The 14,611-nt window shown below is 48.2% G+C and overlaps 1 protein-coding gene across 1 annotated transcript in view; it reads left to right on the top strand.

The window, feature by feature from the left end:
• The window catches only part of KCNB1 (potassium voltage-gated channel subfamily B member 1), an 82,088-nt gene that overhangs the window by 63,913 nt on the left and 3,564 nt on the right, over positions 1-14,611 (top strand). The window lies entirely within an intron of this gene.

Raw genomic sequence — 14,611 nt, 5'->3', positions numbered from 1 at the left:
CATCAGTGTTTGCTGAATGAAAGAATGAATCCCTTTTCTTCCCTGACACAATGTTGTCAGACAACACTGCCCCCGTCAGGGAGGATGCTGGGACAGAGAGGCAGACATGGGGGAGGGGTACAGAGATGCACTCCCCAAGTGGGCAGAGGTGGAGGGTGGGGGAAGCCTGGGTCAGCCTGCTACTCTCTGAACTCAGAAGAGGGCTCTCTTTGGTCTCTGTCCCTGACTGTGTGAAGGGTCTCAGCTCTGGGTGGCCTTGGGGGGCTAGAGCAGCCACCTTGACTTGGTTCATTCCAGCCAAGGTCAGGGTAAAGCCGGCAGGACAGGACACTCGGGCCTCGGATTACGCATCCTTATATATCCGGCTGCTTAGCCAGGATTAGTGCAGACACCTATCCTGTCCAGGCCAGGCGCCCAGAAGGATGGGTCACAGGCCACCTCTCCCTCCCACTCCTCAAGCCTGTCCCGCCCTGGGGAAGCCTCAAGACCCATCAGAGACTGGGCGGGTCTATGGCCAGTGTGGCTGCGGTTTCTGTGTACTTTCATTACTATTTATTAAATGCCTAATGTATCCAAGGTACTTTCTAGCACCTTGCTCCATCCTTTAAGATGGAGACTGGGGCTTTTTCAAAAGTTCAGTTCCTCAGTAAATGGTTATCGAGTACCCTCTGTGTGCCAGATGCAAGTCTAGGCACTGGGGATACAGAAGTGACAAAGATGGTCTTAGTTTCATGGTGCTTTAAAAGGGAAGACAGGCAATCAATAAGTAAATAAATACTTTTAAATGCACTTCAGCTCCTGAAGCCGGGGCAGAGAAGAAGCGGAAAGGAACCCCTGGATCAGCAGATGAGAGCTCCTTGATCCGCACCCAGTTTCAGGAGGATGGTTTGTGTCATACCCCATGGCTGGTTGAGGGGAGCTTCGCTACTTGGAAGGGAGCAGAATGTGGACCGCCTCTCTCTGTAAATGTTTGTTGAATTACAGAATGAATTTTCTGCTATTGCCCAAAAGCCTCCCGTAGCTCCCCATTGCCCCCGGGGTCTCATGCAGATCCCTCAGCCCGCACTCTGGCCCTTCCCAGTCCTAGCTCCGCCGGCCTCTCCAGCCTGCTTCTCCAAGTCTTCCCATCTCAGGGGAAGCCCCCGCCATCCTCCCTGTCGGTCAGGACAAAACCTGGGATCCCTCTTTGGCTCTTCCTTCCCTCATCCCACACATCTGAGCCATCCACGATTTGGTTAGTTTTACCCCCAAAATATGGCTCGAGTCTGCCTTCTCGATTCTTGACAGCTGCCATCTCTCACCTGGACACCTGCCAGATCTCCTCGCTTAGATTCCTGCTTCTATTCCAATCCCCCTACAGACTGTTACCAAATGCAGCCAGAGGATCTTAAAACCTACATTAGGCCAGGTCACTAGCCTACTGAGAAGCCCTCTGTGGCTAGTGACATGGTTCTCAGAATGAAAACGCCTCGTCGGGTCCTTAAGGCCTTCCTCGCTTGCCTCATCTCTAACACCCCTTGCCATCCTCCCAGCTTCCAGGCCACTGTTCTTTCTTTTCCTTTTACATGTCAATCTCTTCTCTGCCTCAGAGCCTTTGCACTGGCTGTTACCTCTTCCTGCCCCCTGCCCCCAGGTCATCCCACACCTGGCTCCTTCATATCCCTCAAATCTCCGCTCAAATGTCACCTCCTCAGAGAGGCTGCCCCAAGCCACCTGAGCTAGTCATCCCTCCCCTTTTGTTTTTATCCCATCACCTTGTTTAGTTAGCAGAGCGGGTGGTGGAGAATGGAAAGGAACCACAGAGAGGTCTGGAAGCAGGGAACAATGCAGCCAGGGCCTCTAAGGAAGGGGCTTTCCTATAGACCAGGAAGAGCAGGCCACCATATGGATGGATAGGGGGCTGGAGCAGGCAAGATGCCACCCCGCTTCCCGGATTCAGAGCACCCCAGGGACCCAGCTGCAGGCCCAGCATTCCCTAAGGAACCCATGACTGTTCCCCTGGCACAGTTTAATCCTTTCCCTCATCGCTGGCCACACTTCTAATGATTTATTTCTAGGCTCGCAAACTCAGATCCCAGCAGAGGCCAAGCAGGCGTCATAAACAACTCATGCAGGCCGCGCGTAAAACTTTAAAAGCGCAGGCCTGGATGAGCTGGTGCTCAGCTCCGGCTCGGGGCGGGGGGTGGGGGGTGGTGTTGTCACAGAGGAAAATAGGTCCACAGTAGCCAGACCTCCAGATTATTTTTGAGAAGCTGGAAATCTGAGATTCATAGGGGAAGGAAATACTGGCAACTAATTTACTGTGTGGGCCAAAACAACCCTCCTGTGGGACAGGGGAGCCCTCCAGCTAGCAGGGTGGCCTCTATTCACACTTGTCACGGCCACTCACCCTTAACCGGCACCAAGTGGCAGGCTGTGGGGCACACCTGTTCTTCCTGTGATTTCATCGCTGCCTTGCAAACAACCTTGTGGTGGAGACTGTTCTGACCCCCACTTTACAGATGAGAAAACTGAGGTTCAGAGATACGGTTCGATTCTCCATGCCAGGGCTCGGCCTGTATGTAGAACTCGTTTGCATGGCCCAGAAGCTAAAGAGGTTCCAAACTCTGCGCTAAGAGCGTCAACCTGCATTGTCTGACTTCATCTTCTAATCCTGGCCATTTCACATTAGGGGAAACCAAGGCTCAGAGAGGTTAAGGAATGTCCCAGAGGTCATCCAGCTGGCAAGAGGCATGATTGCAACCCCACTCTGTCCAACATCAGAGTTTGTGGGTTAAACCCTTACTGTCTCTCCAGCTTCACTATGAAGGAGCTTCAACAAGTTCAAACAACCACAGAATCCTTGACAGTGCCGAGACCGTGGTCTGTGCAACGTCCTACTAAATATCAGTTCCTAAGAAGTGCTGGAACTTCCGGCCCTTCTCTGGGAATCTTAAATCACAGCCAGGGCCCTCAGATGGCATTTCTTGGAGGGAGTGGGATCCTCAAGGATTTTGTTCACATGATGACATCCGAGCAACTGATTTGCTTTCTTTGTCAACCCTAAGCTGTGGTTCTTGCCCCTGTCAGACCCCAGCACAGTTGGATGGTTGCAGATGGAATCTGGAGTCTGACCAGCAGCTTGGAGCACAGAGGGATTCCACATGATGGATCCCTTCCAGTCCTCCACTCCGCCTCTCCTTGGTCTGTAGAGGAAGGGAACTGGCATTTTTAAGGACCTATTGGATGCCAGTTACCTTCTATGTTATATCTCCATGTGATCCAGCCACTTCCTGCTGTGCAATCCTGGGCAAGTCACTTCACCTCTGTGAATTTGTTATCTCACCCGTAAAGTGGAAATGCGAACGTTATTAGCTAGATCACTCTTAATTTGCAACTCAATCCAAATTGGCCTAATCAAAAAAGGACACTGATTGGTTCATGTTATTGGTTCTTGTTACTGTGGGAGAGAAAGAGCATGGGGAGCCCATACCCACTCTTCAATGCCTCAGCCCCAGAGTGAGAAATACATCATCCCTACGCACAGCCCACTGGCCACAACTAGCCACCTAGTTCTGCACAGAGGAAACGGAATGCTCCAAAGTGCCCAGGTAGAAGGCAAGAACCAGATAGGAGTGAGTGCTAGAAGGCTCTTCCACATCAGGCATTCATGCACCGCACTGCTGCAAAGATGTGAGGGTCCCTTTGCCAACCCGCCAAGCTGAGGCACCCCCATCTTCCCTCGGGGCACTTCTCCTTCCCCCAGGAAGTCTGCCATAGAGAGTGAGCAATGTTGATTCAGAGACTAAACCCCAGTAAAATTTGGTTTCTTTTTCTACATTAAAAAGTAGAAATGCCAGTAATTTCTCGCTTTCTTTTTTTTTTTTGGTCTGCGTCAAATGCTTTGCATTTAATTTTTTTAAAAAATCTATCCCAGTTATTTATTTATTTATTTTTTATTATGGTGAGAACACTTAACATGAGATCTACCCTCTTAACAAAAATGTTTAGTGTACAATACGGTAGTGTTGACTCAAGATATTATGTTATCCAGTAGATCTCCAGGACTTATTCTTCAATCGCCAATCATTTCTGTCTGCACCCCAGCTCATCATCTGTGTACACACCTATCTATGTTGGAGACCATCTCGTTAGCCTACCATGAAGCATTTTAGAAGTTTCAAAGCATTTGCTGCTTTTCCACGAGGGAGGCAGGGTATAGACCACAGACCTCACTCTCAGGGGAGGAAATGGCAGATACCACTTTTGCATACAGGCAAGGATTAGTTCTCCATATTGTCCTTTCCCCTGCCTTGGCTAGAGTGGAGGCTACATACTGAGATGATAGAGCCACTGGATCCTCAAGTCACCAGTGCCCTGGAGATCCAACAGGCTCTCAGCGATGTTGCATGAGAAAGACCAGAGATGTGAAGATACTTGCTTAGGGATATCCAGCCGGAATTAGATAGTAGGTCTCTCAACCACCCCCCATGTCCATTTCTCGTCAATATGAATCTATAGTGAGACAAAAATGCTCCATGAGAAACTGCATCGTTAAGCCACTCAAATGCCTCTTTCTAAATGTATATTGGACATTAACCAGCAAATCTGGCTATTGTCAGAAGTGACCATTCACAGAGCCATCATTCTGACATTAGCCAGAGTGGTACCCAATCCTAGCATCCAGAATAATATATTTAGCTTCCTTTAGCAACCCCAGCCACCCTGGCCAACCTCACAGAGATTACCCCTCCCCGCCCACTCTCCATCCTGCCAGACTCAGGGGGCAAGGGGACAGGTGTGTGGCACAGCAGAACCTTTGGACACTGTCCTTGCCTAACATTTCCTACGCACCTTTTTATTCAATACACTGTTCTCTGCAGCAGGGATGGACCAATGCCATTTATCACTGCTAAAACTGACAGTCCCTTCCTCAGCTCCTCACGCCTTCAGCAAAGACGAGGAATTGGCGATCACTCAGGCAGGAAGGACGCTGCCCCACATTTCTTCCCATTACCTCCTCCCTCTGCAGGGACAAGAGTCAAGTCCCCCACAATCACCAGAGCCATTGTCCTCAGATGGGCAGGAAGGTGTAATATCACCAGCTCCCAAAATTCCTGCTTTGGCAACCCAGAGCTTTTGGGAAGAGTCAGGTCACCTACAGGAGATGGTTACAGTGAGAGCACATGTTAAAAACCATAACCCCGAGCCCAGGATGCTGGGATAAGAAAGGTCCCTGGGTGTAAAGAAACAAAGAGAGACTTCAGCGTCAACTTGCTTACATTGTACAAAGATGGACATCATTGTCAAATTGCAACTTGGACAGCATTGTGAAGCGATATGGTACTAGGAGAGCCTGCAGTTGGGGATTTGACCTGATAAGGGAAGTCAAGGATGAGGGAGCTGAGACAAGAAAGATGAGTAAGAGTTAACCAGACAGAGTGGAGGAAAAAGCCTTCCAAGCAGAAGGACCAGCATGGGCACAGGCCGTGTGCCAAGAAGAATCATAGAGACTATGAGAGACCAAAATGCTAATGGACCTGAGATGAAAGAGCAAAGGGGAGCCAGGAAGATGAGGCTGAAGAGTTAGGCAGGTTATTGATTAAGCAGCTGTAACGCGAGACCCCAAAATACAGTGGCTTAAACAAGATAGATGTTATAGGGCAGACGAGGAGTGAGTAAACTTTTTCAGTAAAGGGCAAATAAAGGTACGGCTGGGATTAACTTCCATCTCAAACCCAAGATAGTTGCTCTAGCTCTGCTCATCACATCTGCCTCCCGGCCAGCAAGAAAGAAGAAAAGGAGAAAGGGCGAGCATCATTTCTGCTCATAGTCCATTGGTCAGATTTAGTCGTATGGCCACATCTAACTGCAAGGGAAGCTGGGAAACGTAGTCTTTATTCCGGGTAGCCCATGTCCAGCTAAAACTTTATTACAATGGAAGAAGGGAAGAATATATATTGGGAACATCTGCTGGTTTTTGCCACAGTGGGCCAGAGTGGCTTTGGGGAGACCAGAAAGATGTCTATTTGCAGTGGTCTGGAAGGCGATGGTGGCTTGGGGCAAGAGCTTGCAGGCAAGAGAATGGAACAGATTCAAAGATATGTGTGAGCCAGAATTGACAAGATTTGGTGAGAGATTAGGTATGGGGGCAAAGAATAGGGTGGGGTGTGCCAAGTGTGACCCCTAGGTTTCTGGCTTGCGCAATTCAATGCAGATCTCTCTGGAAAGTTCTTCACGTATGGTAGCAGGTCAGTAAGTGGTTGCTTTCTTCAGAATTGCATCAGTCCAGGATTGCAAACCCAACCCCTACGGAGACTTGACAGAAATGAAAAGAGTGAAAGGGCCTGTGGCAAACTGGAGAGCCATGCCCAGGGCGGCTGGCTCTTAAGCTGCAGCCAATGGTTGCCCTGGGGAACACAGGTCGAGTATAGACACATCAGATTTTCCAAGGGAATCCGAAAATCTGAATTTTTTATATGAAATCTCCCAAGTTTGAAACTTGGGCAAATAAGTACAAATAAATTTCTCAGCCTCAAGGCATCTCGTTTATAATGCCTAAGACACCCCAGCAATGCCACCGCACCTCGTTTCCGCCTTCGTGACTTGGTTGCCCTCTCGTGGTGAAGGCCACAGTTGCCCGGCTTACCCCAAGCACGCAGATCCCTGAATTCCTATCCTTTTGTGCCCGGGAGCGCCCCCTGCAGGTTCCTGACTCAAATTTCTCATTAACCCCCAACTAGTGGCCCCCATCTGTGGGGGAGGAGGGCAAAACCACCAGCCTGCTCCCAATCCCCCTAATCGGATCTACACCAGTGACCCTTATAATTAAAACTCCCTGGCTGTAATCTCCTCTTAAAGCTGGGGGAAGCGGAAGTCCATAAAAGGAGAGAAAGCTTTGACAGTCCAGAAGCCTCCGCCTCCTGCGTCCTTGAAACCAGCTTGGGAGACCCACGAGCCTGAGATGGAGTCGCGGATTTACCGCTCACGAGTTGTGTGGCCCTGGGAAAGTCACTTCATTCTCTGAGCCTTCTTTTATTCACTTGTTTGTTCGTTTATTTATCGACTGGTTAGGGAGCACCCACTCTGTGCCAGGTGCTGTTTCGGGAGCTGGGAATACCGCAGTGCAAAGCAGAACCAGCCTGGGCCCTCATGGAACTGACATTCTATTGTGAGACACAGAGGGAAAAAACACTCCAGCTCAGCAAGATCAGCATTGTGATAGGAGAAGCTTGGGAGCTGTGGGAGTCCAGGGGATAGATGTACCCAACCCAGACCTAGGAGTCAGAGGGGCCTGCCTGGAGCAAATGGCCTCTGAGCTGAGGCCTGAACAGGGTGCAGGAACCATAGAGGAGAACTAGGGGAGGAAGGGCACTCTAGGCGGTGGGAACAGCATTGGCGAGGATCTGGAGATGTGAGAAACCGTGGTGGTACATACAGCTCGGGAACTGTAAGTGATTTTGCCAGGATTCAGTATGAAATATGCAGTAGGAAATAGAGAAAATGATCTGGACAGAGAGGAAAAAGAGGGTCTTAATATAAAATACAAATCTCTTTATCTTACCTCATCAGGCCCTCCTGCCTCTACGACCCCATCTCCTCCCAACTTCCCCTTTGCTCACTCAGCCCCACCCTCACTGAGCATCTTTCTGTTGCTTGATATGCCAAGCTCGTTCCCACCTCAGGGCCTCTGCACATGCTGTGCCCTCTGCCTGGAATGCTCAGATCTTCGAATAACACACTCCTCATGCTCAAGTCTCAGCAACCAGGGCATCTCCTGATAGAAGTGCCCACCGCCCAACCTCATGTGCCCACCACCCAACCTCCAGTGCTTCTTTACTGATCCCTCTGGTTTGTTTTTCTCAGTAGCGTGTAGTACATAACACTATCCAACATCATCTTGTTCTTTTATTGGTTTAGGGTTTTTTTTGCGGGGGGTAAGATCTGCCTCTCCACACCAGGGAAATCATCTTGCTTATCCATGCCGCACCCTGGCAACTCGCATAGCACTTAGTAAGTGCTCAATAAACATATGTCAGCTAAATGGAAAGGAGTCAGAACTTTCTCTGAGAGCGTGGGGAGCCATCGCAGGGTTTCCGGCAGGACGGTGGCTTGCTCGGATTTCTGCTTCTCTCCTGTGACTTATCAATGTGGTTGTGAGGATTAAAAGCAATGGGATACTCTTTATGGAAAGCAACTTTTAGTATAACTTTATTGAGGCTTATTTTTCATATCATACAATTTACCCATTTCCAGTGTGCAAGGAAATTATTTTTTAGTAAATTCTCCAAGTTGGGCAGCCATCGTCCTAAATCAGTTTTAGGACATTTTCATCCTTCCAATGAGATCCCTCGTACCCATTAACTGTTAATCCTATCTCCACCCTGGCAACCACTAATTTGCTTTCTGTCTCTATAGATTTGCTTTAGTTGACATTTCATAAAATGGAATCATACAGTATGTGACCTTTTGTGTCTGGCTTCTTTTACTTAGTATAATGTTTTGGCAACTCATCCATGTTGTAACATACATCAATCCTTCTATCCTTTTTATGGATGAATAATATTCCATTGTATAGACATAGCACAGTTTGTTTTTCTATTCCTCAGTCAATGGACATTTGGGTTGGTTCCACTTTTTGGCTGTTATGAATAATGCTGGTATGAACATACATGTGTATGAAAAGCAGTTCGCAACCCCTGAACACAAGCTGCAGCTCTCAGCTTGCCAGATCTTCTAGTGTCACTGGATAGACTTGATCCCAATGAGCTTCGTGACCATGAACAAGTCCCTTCCCTTCTCTGCTTGAGTCTTCCCGTCTTCCAGAGAGGAGCCTAGGCCCTTTTCTGCACGGACATTCTGTACCTCATCCACATTCCTGGAAGAGCAAGGGAGTGTACAGAGAAAATGATAAACAGTCTGTGTTGATTCCTGGAGCCTGAGGTGTGCATCCCTGTGATCAACCCCTGTGACTGATGATTAGGATATGGAGGGCCTGGCTCTTCCCAGATCTCTTCTCCCAGAAGACTGAAGTTCCCTCCCCCATTTGGTGCAGACAAGTGGGCTTCAGGATCCACACCCGCCTTGCAAGGAGGGAATTTGGGGATAGCCTCTAAGTCCCTGGTCCTGCCTCCTGCCTCTGCTCCCTGGGTTCCTGGAGTCCTGCCCAAACCTGATTGGCTCATATCCCAGGAAAGCAAGGCTGGAAATGCAGAGGCCCCATCAGGGGCCTGAGCTGGGCCTGAAAGGACTCAAGGTGGTGGCTGCTCCTCGACTCCTGAGACCAGATCAACACTGTTCATTTGGTTTTGAGGCTGTTTGTAACATGATTGCTGCCTTAGCCAGGACCTGGGGTCCTCAAACCTAGTCCTGGACCTCCAAAAACAACCTAAGATTGAAGGTAGAGGTGATAGTGAATCACCCAAATAATAATTTAATAATATAATATAGATTAAGTTACGTGATAAGTGCTCGATTACTTTCATCTCCATTTTAGAGATAAGGAAATAGAGGCTCAGAGAGGACAAGCAACTTGTCCAAGGCCACACGGCCAGGGAATAATAGTGCCAGAACTCAAACCCAAATCCCAAACCAGCTTATAAATAAGTGGAGGCCCGTGGAGTGATAAAAGCAATAAAAGCTGACCTAAGGGCCTTCTGAACTCATCGAATTCTCACGGCGACACTGCAATGACATACGCTCCCATCTTACAGCTGAGCAAGCTGAGGCACAGGGGGTTTAGCTCATCCTGGGACGTTCCCCAGATAGGAACTGTGGCCCGGACTCTGGAAGAGAGAACAGTGTTGTGGGCAGGGCCAGGAGGGGTGGGTCGGGGAAGGCACACAGGCTGCATTACCGCACACGGTATTCGATGCTTTCTCACACACAACAGAGAGGTCGTCTGGTACCTTCTAACTCTCCCAACTCAACCCTGAGCAGCAGGTGTCACACCCCCAGGACCCAGTGGGGCCTCTACCCGCCTTTTCTTCTTTCCTAGGCTGAGGGGAGGGGAGAGGGAGAGTACATTCTCAAGTACAAAGGGGGTACCTGCCTTAGAATAACAGCCCTAAGGACTGTACAATAGCTGGGTGCATAATTCATGCGTCTGTCGGCAGACATCAATTATGTGGGCCTTCCCTGGAGTCGTCTGGGGTTAGAAACTGGAGCAGGCTTCCCCTGCCAGGCTCTGAGGAAAACGGGACCTCCCATCTTTTAAACAAACTGACTCCCCAGCAATCCGCTCTGTTTCCTGCAGCCTCTCTCCTCCTAAGGACTGTACAATAGCTGGGTGCATAATTCATGCATCTGTCGGCAGACATCAATTATGTGGGCCTTCCCTGGAGTCGTCTGGGGTTAGAAACTGGAGCAGGCTTCCCCTGCCAGGCTCTGAGGAAAACGGGACCTCCCATCTTTTAAACAAACTGACTCCCCAGCAATCCGCTCCTTCTCCTGCAGCCTCTCTCCTGGAGGGAGTCAGAGGCAGCAGCAGCAACCTTGGGGCTCGGCCCAAGGCCCCAGCTGGCTGTCCCATAAAGTCAGACCCACTCTATGCCTAGCTAGCCCTGTACTAGTAGCTATACATGCACAGTCCCCTTTCTCCTACTCTACAACTTATGAGGGGCTATCAGTGGTATATCCCAGGGCTTTTTAACCTCAGTACTATTGATATCTGGGGCTGGATAATTCTTTATTGTGGGGCTGTCTTGTGCATTACAGGACATTTAACAGCATCCCTGGGCTCCACCTGCTAGCAGCCAGTAGCATCCATCCTCTAAAATGTAACAACCATAAATTTCTGCAGAATATACCCAGTGTCCCTTGGGAGTCAAAATTATCCCTAGTTAAGAACCACTGGTATATCCCCATTTTACAAATAAGGAAACTGAGGCCAGGAAAGTTTCAATGCCTAAGGCCATCCAGCCAATAATGGCAGAGCTGGATTCCAGCTCCAGGGGTCACACCGCTAACCTCGACACAGGAGTTCCTAATGTGTGCTACTAAAATGTTTTATTCCAATGATCGCATATTTATTTTAATGAATATTTAATACACATATCCTTAGCATGCAAAAGCAACAGTTTATTTTACCATCATCCTAAGAAATTTACCTAAGGGTAAAATAAAACATAGAAGGCGAGTGTGTTTTGTTTATTTTTATTTTTATTTTTACTATTCAGGGAAGAGTAGTATAGGTAGCAGAAGAACACATACAACATGATATCAAAACCAAGCAAAATAAAACAACAATTTGTCTAGGCATGTATACATTTGTATTAAACACTGCAGGAAAGCAAAGGGATGAAGAAGATTTTTGATTATCTCTGGGGTAGAGAAAGACACACAGGAAGTGTCCGTGTTATTGTTACATGTTCTGTTTCTTCACTTGGGCTTCATAGGTATTCAATTATGGTTCGTAAATATATATAAATTAGATCTGCTTTTGTACGTATCAGATGTTTCATTTTATAAAGTGATTACAGAATTTTTCTTTTCAATGAGTGTAATCAAGAAAGTAAAACTCGAGAGCTTTTTTTTTTTTTTTAAGACACAGGATATAGCGGACATTAACATAGCCAAAAAAACCCAAGAAGTTGATAGAATGACTGGGGCTGAGGAAACACTGCCTTGTGTGGTGCTCCCTTTCTTCTTGTGAGCTGGCCTAGAAAGACCCCGGAGCTCTCTTGCTGCCTGTGGTGCTCCCAGTGCCTCACACATAGTAGATAATCAATAAATAGTTGCCAAATTGAAAAATGAATGCTAGTCCTGGCCCTTACACTTGTAGCTCTGCAAACTTGAGCATCAGCTAACGAACACTTTGGGAGTGCCGGCTGGTGTCGTGCCTTTGTCTAGGTGCTGGGTATGAAGAAGTAACCCTCAGAACCTATCCTGTCCCCGCAAAGCTCACAGATAGTGGGCAGTGATGGACGCTCCCCATAATGTACTCCAAGGTATGGCAAAATGATGAGGGACCCCAGAGGATGGAGTGGCCAGCCCTGCCTGGGGTCAGTAGGGATGACTCAGAGGGGAAGGCGAGGGATGCATGGGTTGGGTTCTAAAAGATGGATTAGAGCACTGGACAGAAAGAAAGAGGCACAGACACACAGAATTGATGAATAGTCGTGTGTAGCTGGAGAAGCGTGACGTTTGGAACTTTCAGGAAAGTTCAAAGAGAGGGGTCAAAGTCAAAATGCAGAGGGACCTGACAGCCACGTGCCATGACTGGGGAGTCACTGCAGAGGAGAGAAGCCTTTCACACTCACCCAAGCAGCAAAGGCGTTTATGCAGAAAGCAAAGACGAGCCAGGCCACTCGGAGGCTGGGTGGTCTGGGCTGACGGTGTGTTGTGGGCTGAGATATTCTCCCAGGATGATAGCTGGCATTTATCAGTCACTACGTGCTGCTGGAAGGTGTTCTAAGTGTTTTGCTTATGTTAACACATTTAATCTTCACAGCAGCTCTCTGAGCTAGATACTGTCATTATCATCCCATTTTGCACATGAGGAAACTGAGGCTTAGAGAGGTTAAATAACTGGCTGAAGGTAGGGAAGTGACAGAGCTGGGACTTGAACCCAAGACAGCCTGACACAAGAGTTCAATCTCTTAAGTGGTGCCCTCTATACCCTCTCTCGAACCTCTCGTGTCTTCACCATTCCTTCACTCTGCCCCTTCCCCTTGTTCTTGAGCTTCTCTCAAAGGTTCTTTTATGGCTTCTCTGTTCCCTACAACTTGGGAGACACTTGCTTGGAGCTTGGACAGAACATGAAGCTGGTTGAAGCCAAGATTGTACTTGACCATTTAATTCAGAGGCTCACCATTCCATAACCCACTCGGCCCCACCCCTGGATCCCTGAGTGGGTCGGCTGAGCCCAGCCTGGATCTCATGTCCATCTCGGGCCAGTCGGCAGCAGCCGGAATCAAGTGGTACAAGCGTGGTAACCAGCCCGGCACTTCAGCAAGGGCAGAGGAAGAGGAGCGAGTCTCTGAAAAGAGGACAGATGGGGGTTGGGGGGGCTGGATAGACAAATTTAAGGGTTTAGATTTTGTCCTGAAGAGTCCTAGAAATTTATTAAGCAGGTAAGTGATGTGATTGGACTTATATTTTTAGAAAAAGACCCCCAGAGCAATTTAGTGCAGCTGCTTGCATTTCTACATAAGCCACAGACTGGCCTAGGTTCTATCAATTTCAGCAAACATCTAGTAAGCGCTTTCTCTGGGCCAAACTGTCTTCTTGATCCAGGAGACTCAAGGGTAGTTAAGCTGTGGTCCTTAGCTTCAAAAGGTCCATGGTCCCAATCGTAAGTTAATAACGTGGGTTCAGGATAACTATGCCTCTCTGGGGATCGCGTGCAAAATTTTGTGTTTCTAGCAAAGGAGTCCATAGCTTTCATCTGATTTCCAACACAGCTTTAAGAGCTCCTGCTCTGGGGTCAGACAGACCCCAGTTAAAATCCTGTCTCTGCCACTTACTAGCTTTGGAAGCCTACGTTTCTTCATCTGATCATTGGAGATACAATACTTACTAGGGTTTTTGTTAAGAATGAAATAAGGTATTGTGTGGAAAGTGCTAAGCACAGTGCCTAACATGACAATGAACACTCAGTAAGGGTAACTACTGTTATTATCATTAGTATCCTGTCATGAAAGCAGTACCCCACCCCATAATATGTATGAACCACTGGTCTAGATCATGAGTCAGCCAACTATGGCCTACAAGTCAAATTCAGTCCCCTGCCTCTTTTTGTCAATAAAGCTTTATTGAAATATAGCTACACCCATTCGTTTATGTATTATCTGAGGCTGCTTCCATGCTACCACTGCAGAGTTGAGTAGTTGCAATAAAGAATTCGTGGACTTCAAAGTCTAAAATATTTGCTATCTGGCCGTTCATAGAAAAAGTTTGCCAACCCCTGCGCTAGATAATTAGCTTTAAATCATTTCAATGCTCTGAGCCATTTTCTACATCTGTATAATAAATAGATTTGAATCAATTATCTTTTTAGCTCAACCATCCAATCGTTAAGTGACTATTGAGATGTGAAATGCTCCTGAACATTGAGGAGCATCCTGCTGGCCCAGGGTACTAGAGTGATCATCCCGTTGGTGGCTGATAACTAAATCCCACTCTCTTCTTCGACTCTCTTCTCACAGATCCTTGCCATAATTTCCATCATGTTCATCGTCCTTTCCACCATTGCCCTGTCGCTCAACACGCTGCCCGAGCTGCAGAGCCTCGATGAGTTTGGTCAGACCACAGACAACCCCCAACTGGCTCACGTGGAGGCCGTGTGCATTGCGTGGTTCACCATGGAGTACCTGCTGCGGTTCCTCTCCTCGCCCAAGAAGTGGAAGTTTTTCAAGGGCCCACTCAATGCCATCGACTTGCTGGCCATCCTGCCGTACTACGTCACCATCTTCCTCACCGAATCCAACAAGAGCGTGCTGCAGTTCCAGAACGTGCGGCGCGTGGTCCAGATCTTCCGCATCATGCGCATTCTCCGCATCCTTAAGCTCGCCAGACACTCCACTGGCCTCCAGTCCTTGGGCTTCACCTTGCGGCGGAGCTACAACGAGCTGGGCTTGCTTATCCTCTTTCTTGCCATGGGTATCATGATCTTCTCCAGCCTTGTCTTCTT

The sequence above is a fragment of the Pteropus alecto genome, unplaced genomic scaffold, assembly GCF_000325575.1.
Source record: "Pteropus alecto unplaced genomic scaffold, ASM32557v1 scaffold45, whole genome shotgun sequence".
NCBI classification, from domain to species: Eukaryota; Metazoa; Chordata; class Mammalia; order Chiroptera; family Pteropodidae; genus Pteropus; species Pteropus alecto.
This window is presented reverse-complemented; position numbering and strand designations above follow the sequence as displayed.